Source organism: Orycteropus afer, unplaced genomic scaffold (genome assembly GCF_000298275.1).
Source record: "Orycteropus afer afer isolate SDZICR_OR568_19922 unplaced genomic scaffold, OryAfe1.0 scaffold00052, whole genome shotgun sequence".
NCBI classification, from domain to species: domain Eukaryota; kingdom Metazoa; phylum Chordata; class Mammalia; order Tubulidentata; family Orycteropodidae; genus Orycteropus; species Orycteropus afer.
The window spans coordinates 5,684,702-5,693,080 of NW_006921639.1; the positions used below are offsets into that span (position 1 = coordinate 5,684,702).

The following is an 8,379-nucleotide window of genomic DNA, read 5'->3' on the forward strand; positions in this document are numbered from 1 at the left end:
TTTTTTGTGTAGCTTATGTATTGGTGAAAAGTGCCATAAGTTATGTGGTTTTTTTTTTTTTTTAGTTGTGATTTGGATGAAAGTTTACAAAGCACATTGACTTTCCGAACAGCAGCTCACATATACTTTGTCTCATGACATTGGCTGCAGTTTACCACAATGCAACAGCTCCCCTCCCATTTCCTCCCCATACTTACCTCTTCCCTTTGTCTTTCCCTCCCATGCACTCCTGCCCCCTGAGCTGTTTCCTTGTGCATACACAGCCCTTCTATTCTCATATGATTGTTCTCTCCAAAGAGTGTATCTACCTAATGTAAATGTTCAGCTCATATGTCTGTCTTTTGTTTGGCTGGAAGCCACAGGAGTGGGTTCAGTTCCAGACCTGAAGGGCAGCTAGGGGCCATAGTCTCAGTGGTTCCATCAGGCTCTATCAGACCAGCTAACCTGGTCTCTCTCTCTTTTTTTTTTTTAAATGATTTTGAGTTTTGTTCCATATTATTCTCCCACTCTATCCAGGATCTCCTACATAGATCCCCCTCTGAGTGGTTGACAGTGGTAGCTGGGCACCATCTAGTTCTTCTGGTATCATAGTTGTATAGACTGAGGGTCACATGGTGTACTAGTCGCTTGGACTAGTTGTTTCCATGAATCTTTGGTTTTCTTCATTCTTTTTTGCTCTGGACAAGGAGAGATGCACCGTTGCATCGAGATGGCTGGTTGCAAGCTTTTAAGCCCGACTGCTACTCGCCAAAGTAGGATGTAGAACAATGTTTTGTATAGTATATTATGCCAATCGAGCTTGACATCCCCTGCGACTATGTTTCCGAGCCCACAGGTCCAACTATTCGCTCTCTCTGGGTAGCTGGCTGTGCCCAAGAAGTGACTATAATCTTGTCCCTTGTCAGCTCTACTATATACCAAGGAATTCTTATAGAACATACAAATACACTTGTAGAAACATTGTCTGCCAACCCTATACATGGTCTTGGGCACACTCCCTCCCCACATGTTGTTGTTGTTATGTGCCGTTGAGTTGGACCCAACTCATAGCGACCCCTCCTTGGGTTGCCGAGGCAGTATCACTACGGAAGTAGATTGCCTCACCTTCTTCCCGAGGAGTGGCTGGTGGGTTTGAACTGCCAGCCTTCTGGTTAGCAGTCAAGTGCCTTAGGCACTGTGCTACCAGAGCTCCTTCTCTCCTCTCATAGACATACCTAATAGTTCACCCTGCCCACCCATCTAACCACCCATATATCCATGTTTGCCTTCACTGACAACATAGTACTCTATGTACAAAAGGATTCATCTTTGTTGTCTGTACCTTCCATGTACGTCTCTGTGTCTTCCTCTTCCTCGTTGCCACCATGTTCATCTGTGAGTACCATTCATCTGTGTGAGTACCAATGTACTCACATTTGGTACGTTGCCCTTCTCTTCACCTAAATCAATACTTGTCTCTACCTATCTAAGAGTGTTCCCTCCCGTCCCCTCCTACCCTTGGTAACCAACAAAGAAAATTTCCTTCCATATATAAACCTTTCCTTGACTTTATACAATAATGGAGAAAAGTGCCATAAGTTACTTTGTATTAAAATTAGAATATTTTTCATTTGCTAAAATTCAGTTTTGACTAGAAAAATAAATTGTTCCATATAACCCTAAATGGATCTTTGCTTTTTAAGATGGTTAGAACTAATATGTAATATAAAAATAGTAACGAGAATTATCCTTCAGCCCAGTTTAAATTCAGAATTGTAGAGGAGTTGGAGGTTTGGAATTTTGATCTTTGAATCAAGGATCCTGGTGCCTGAGGTTCTGAATATTTGATGTTCCTCCAAGCTCTGGGAGATTCTATTGAAATAAGTGACTAGCTGACTCCAGTGACCACATAAGCACATCTAGTAATGGTACATGAAGCTTTGGCCCTCTCAACTGGTTTGGTGACATGTGGAGTCAGAATAGTTTACTTTGAGTTTGTTATGCCTCTTTATATATGATGGTGTAATACTGTTTTAGGAGCAGGAAGGTAAAAGTCTGTTCTAAATAATCTCTATTTTTCACTGTCTCTTTCATGAATTCTGAATGATATCTATGCAGCAAAAAGCACTTTAGAGAGCATCTAAATTGCTTTTAAACATCTTGTTTCATGTCCTAAGAGGAGATTTGGGCTTAGAGAAAATTAGCAACTCCCTTAAGGGGAATAATTAGTTACTGACAGAGCCAGGACCAGAGCCAAGGTGTAGCCTCCTTGTCTTCTTTAGAAAGCTACGTTGTTGGGGTAAAAACGCTGGCTTTGTAGTTACTAGACAGACGAATCCCAATTTCAAGAAAAAACATAGCAAACCCATTGCTGATAGTGACCGTATAAGACACAGTAGAACCACCCTATAGGGTTTCCAAAGCTGTAATCGTTACAGATACAGACTACCACATCTTTCTCCTACAGAGCAGCTGGTGGATTCGAATGCCAGCCTTTTGTTTAGCAGTCGAGTGTTGGTTTAATCACTGCACCCCTAGGTCTCCTAATCTCAGTTTAGATGTCTGTAAAACAAATACAATTATTGAGAAACTATATGATTAATTGTGTAATATATAAAATATTTACTACTGGTGGTCATAGATCTTACTTTACTTCCTATTTCCCATTCCCTTCTTGTCACACCCATCACTCTCTCCCTCCGTTTCTCTTTTTAACTCCTTCCCTGACATCCTTCCCTCCTGTTCTCCATACTTTGTATTTTAATCCCATGGACAGTGGCAGTCATTCTATAGGAGGCTTCAAGAGGGCACCTTCATGGAGAAATAAATTTCAATGCTTTTCTGGGTAATCTTTGTGTTTTTATTACCTTAGAAACCAGGAAGACATTTGAAGATAACTAATATGGTGGGTAAGACTCTTAGAGTTAGATATGAAATAGGGGAGATAGGAAGGAAGAGGTGACACTGATAGGGTTAATCCTGTAGGGAAAATGATTGTTCTGCCTACTACTTTTCCTTTTGAGCACCTTTTGATGAATTGAGAACTAGAGACGAGTGGGAGGTAGAAGGAAGGGATGGAAGGAACTGTGGAAAAAGGGTTAGAGGAATGTCCTGGGTTAGGAATGAAGTGGCTGCAAGACAGACACTTTATTTAAATGGGATTTAAAGGGACAGGAGCACTGAAGTCAGACTGGCAGAGTTCAAATTATTAGCTGAACAAATTCCTTAACCTTTCTGTACCTCAGTTGTCCCAACTGTAAAAGCATCATTATATATGGAAATCCTGTACTCATTATGCAGTAACTTCCTATTCTGTCCTTCCCCTGTCCCTGGTAACTTCTAATCTACTTTCTGTTTCTTTACATTTGCCTATTCAAGATAATTCATGTAAGTGGAATCATATAATAATTGTCTTTTTGTGTTTGGCTTATTTCACTTAGTAAAATGTTTTCAAGGTTCATCCATGTTGTAGCATGTGTTAAGACTTCATTACTTTTATAGATTAGCAATATTCAGTTGTGTGTATATACCATATTTTGTTTATCCTTTCATCTGTTGATGGGCACTTGAGTTTTTTCCCCCTATTGTGAATAATGCTGCTGTGAACATTGGTGTACAAATATCTGAGTCCCTGATTTCAGTTATTTTGGGTATATACCTAGAAGTAGAATTGGTGAGTCATATGGCAATTCTATGGTTAACTTTTTGAGGAACTGCCAAACAAATTTTCACAGCAGTTGCACCATTTTACAATTTCAGCAGCAGTGGATGAGTGTTGCAGTTTCTCCACATTCTTACCAACAGTTGTGGTTTTCTGTTTTAAAATTTGTTGTTTGTTACTATTTATAATATCCATCCTACTAGGTTTGAAGTGGTATCTCATTGTGGCTTTGATTTGTATTTCCCTAATAACTAATGATATTGAGCTTTTTTTTTGTGCAATTCGTATCTCATCTTTGGAGAAATATCTATTCAAGTTCTTTGCCCATTTTTAAAATTGGGTTGTCTTTTTGTTGTTGATTTATAGGAGTTCTTTATACAGCCTAAAAAACTTGTACATGTATCAAATACATGATTTCCAAATATTTTCTCCCAGTCTACAAGTTGTCCTTTCACTTTCTTGTTAATGTGCTTTAATGCACAGTTTTTTTTTTGTTTGTTTTTGATGAAGTCCATTTTGGTGGTTAAGTCTGCATGTCAACTTGGCTGGGCCTGGTTGAGTGGCTGGGCAGCTGGATGTAGTATTCCCTATGATGAGACTGGTAATCAACTCCATGGTGGAATCTACTGTGAGCAGCTCAGTAGCTGCCTTCGGCATGTGATCTGCTTCCTGTATATAAGGAGAAACCTTGGGGAATGGTCTTCTAGCTTATGGCATGCTTGAATCCTGCATGTAGTTGAGTCGTTGTTCAGCAGCTCTGCTGATCCTGAGACTTTCAGGGGACTTGAATCAATGGCCTGCTGTGTGGTGTGGTAACATTGGGACTGTGCCATTTTATTTGTCAACCTTGGGCTTGTTAGCCTCAGCAGCCAGTAGCTGCCTGAGTAAAGAGATGCCTCAAGCTTCAGTGGGCCAAGAGCAAGAGGCAGAGCTGAAGCCCAAAAGGTTGAGGGGCTTTCACCCAGCCTCTAGAGCCTGGCACTTTGAACTTGGACTTAAAGCCTTCAAACTGTAAGATAATAAACTCCTGTTTGTTCAAGGCATCCCATTTGTGGTATATATTCCTTTCAGAGCCGCACTAGGTAACTAGAACATCCATTTTATCTATTTTTTTGTTGTGTTTTGTTGCTTGTACTTTTTGTATCCTATAAAATAATCCATTACCATATCCAAGGTTTACTTACCTCTGTGTTTTCTTATAAGACTTTTATAGTTTTAGTTCTTATACTTATGTCATTGATCCATTATGAGTTTATTTTTGTATATGGTGTGAGGTAGGGGTTCAGCTTCATTCTTTTGTGTGTGGAGATCAATTTGTCCCAGCACCATTTTGTTGAAAAGACTATTCTTTGCCCATTGAATGTACTTAGCATCCTTGTCAAAAATCAACCAGCCATAGGAGCTCTGGTGGCATAGTGCCTAAGGCATTTGACTGCTAACTAGAAGGCTGATAGTTCAAACCCACCATTCATTCCTTGTAAGGAAGATTGGGCAATCGACTTCCATAGTGATCATACGCATGGCTATGGAGTGATACCACCTCAGAAACCCAAGGAGGGGTTGCTGTGGGTCAGATCCGACTCCATGGCAGTGGATTTGGTTTGGTTGGTTTTTATTCATGTCCGGGTTTATTCCTAGATTTTCATTTCTATTCCATTAGTTTATAAGTCTGTTCTTATACCAGTACGGCCCTGTTTTGATTACTGTAGCTTTGTAGTATATTATGAGCATAGGAAGAATGCTCTTCTTTTTCAGGATTGTTTTGGCAGTTTAGAGCTACTTGCAGTTCTATTTGATTTGAGGATTGGCTTTTCCATTTTGTGAAGAAGGCTGTTGAAATTGTGATAGGCATTGTATTGAATAAATAATTCTATTTTATTAAGTGTTTTTATTGTGAAAGGATGTTGGGTTTTGTTAAATGTGTTTTATGTATTAGTTGAGATGATCATACTTGTTTTTTATTAAATTCTTTTAATGTATGATTTATTACTTTGTTTGATTTTTGTATGTTGAACCCCTTTTGCATTACTGAGATAATTCCCAGTTGGTTATGGCGTATAATCCTTTTAACATGCAGCTGAATTTGATTTGGTAGTGTTTTGTTGCAGAGTTTTGCATCTACATTCATAAGGGACATTGGTGTAATTTTTCTTTTTTTGTGGTGCCTTTATCTGACTTTGGTATCAGAGTAATCCTGCCATAATAAATTGAGTTAGGAACTTTCCCTCGTTCTTCCTTTTTTCTTAAGAAGAGTTTGAGAAGGAGTGGCATTCCTCTTTAGATGTTTGGTAGACCTCACTAGTGAAACTTTGTGACTCTGGGCTTTTCTTCATTGGGAGGTTTTCTATTACAGATTCAGTCTTCTTACTAGTTATAGATCTATTCAAACTCTATTTCTTCTTGAGCTAATTTTGGTAGTCTTTTTCTAGGAACTTCTCTGTTTCATCTAAGTTGTCCATTTCTTTTTCTTTTTCCTTTTTTTTGTGATTTGGGTGAAAGTTTGCAGAGCAAATTCAGTTTCAATACAGCAGCTCACACACACATTGTCTCATGACATTGACTACAATTTACCCCAATGCAACAGTTCCCCTCCCTCTTCCTCCTGATAGTTACCTCTTCCCTGTATGCATCCCTCCATGCACTCCTGCCCCCTGACCTGTCTTCCTTTGCATAAACAGCCCTTTTTCTCCCATGAATTTTCTCTCCAAAGAGTGTATGTCTCTGAGGTACATGTTCCACTCATATGCCTGTCTTTTGTTTGGCTGGAAGCCATAGGTGTGAGTTCAATTCCAGACCTGAAAGACATTTAGGGACCATAGTCTCAGTGGTTCCACCAGGCTCTATCAGACCAGCACACTTGGTCCCCCCTTTTTTTATTTTTTGCAAATGATTTTGAGTTTTGTTCCACATTGTTCTATCTATCTATCCAGGGTCTCCTACATAGATCCCCCTCCACGTGGTTGACAGTGGTAGCCGGTCACCATCTAGTTCTTCTGGTCTCATAGTCATATGGGCTGAGGAGCGCATGGTGTACCAGTCGTGAGGCCTAATTGCTTCCATGAATCTTTGGTTTTCTTCATTCTTCTTTGCTCTAGATGAGGAGAGACCCATCGTTGCATCTAGATGGCTGCTTGTAAGTTTTTAAGATCCCAGTTCCTACTTGCCAAAGTAGGAGGTGGAACAATGTTTTGTGCAGTGTGTTATGCCAATTGAGCTTGATTTCTCCTGTGACTATGGTCCCAAGCCCACAGGTTCAACAATTCACTCCTTCTGAGTAGCTGGCTGTGATGAGGAAGTCATCACAGCCCTGTCCCTTGTCATCTCTACTATACCCCTGGGAATTCTTAGAAAATATACAAATACACTTGTAGAACCATTGTCTCCCAACCCTATACATGGTCTTGGGTACACTCCTTGCTGCATAAACATACCTAATAGTTCAGCCTGCCCAGCCATCTATCCACCCATATACCTGTGTTTGCCTTCACTGACAGCACAGTACTGTATGTGCAAAAGGGTTCATTTTTGTTTCCTGTACCTCCCATGTACCTCTCTATGTCTTCTTCTTCCTCAGTGCCACCATGTTGATCACTCACATTTGGTACATTGCCCTTCTCTTCACCCAAATCAATATTTATCTCTACCTATCTAACAGTGTTCCCTACCCTACACTCCCACCCCTAGTAACCAACAAAGAAAATTTCCTTCCATATAAAAACTGTTCCTTGACTTTTACAATAATGGACTAATACAATATTTGCCCTTCTGTGATTGACTTATTTCACTCAGCATAATGTTCTCCAAGTTCATCCATGTTATGGGATGTTTTGCAGATTCTACATTATTCTTTAGGGTTGCATAGTACTCCATTGTGTGTATGTCCCATAGTTTGGTTATCCATAACTCAGTTGATGGACACCTAGGTTGTTCCCAACTTTTTCCTATTGTAAATAGTGCTACGATGAACATGGGTGTGCATATGTCTTTTCTTGTCATGGCTCACTTCTTTAGGATATATACCTAGTAATGGAATGGCTGTATCAAATGGAACTTCTATTTCCAACTTTTTTTTTTTTCCTCTTTTTTTTTTTTTTCTGATTTGGGTAAAAATTTACAGAACAAGTTCACTTTCCATACAGCAGTTCACATACACTTTGTCTCATGACATTAACCACAACTTACCACAATGCAACATCTCCCCTCCCACTTTCTCTCAATAATTATCTCTTCCCTGTGTCCAGCCCTCTGTGTCCTTCTGCCCCCTGAGTTATCTCCCTATTCATAAGCAGCCCTTCTTTCTCCCATGATTGTTCTTTCCAAAGAGTGTATCTACCTCAGGTAAATGTTCAACTCATATGACTGACTTTTGCTTGGCTGGAAGCCACAGGTATGGGCCCAATTCCAGACCTGACAGGCAGCTAGAGGCCATAGTCTCAGTGGTTCCGCCAGGCTCTATCGGACCAGCAAACTTCGTCCCCCCCCCCTTTCTTTTTTAATCTCCGAATGATTTTGAGTTTTGTCGAAATTGTTCTCCCTCTCTATCCAGGATCTCCTACATAGATCCCCTTCCAAGTGGTTGACATTGGTAGCTGGGCACTATCTAGTTCTTCTGGTCTCATAGTCATATAGGCTGCAGATTGGAAAGTGGACCAGTCGCTAGGACTGATTGTATCCATGAATTTTTGGTTTTCTTCATTCTTCTTTGTTCTGGATAAGGAGAGACCCATCATTGCCTCTAG

The 8,379-nt window shown here is 40.1% G+C and overlaps 1 protein-coding gene across 1 annotated transcript in view; it reads left to right on the forward strand.

The window, feature by feature from the left end:
* The window catches only part of ZFAND4 (zinc finger AN1-type containing 4), a 140,113-nt gene that overhangs the window by 1,077 nt on the left and 130,657 nt on the right, over positions 1-8,379 (forward strand). The gene's annotated exons all lie outside the window — the stretch shown is intronic.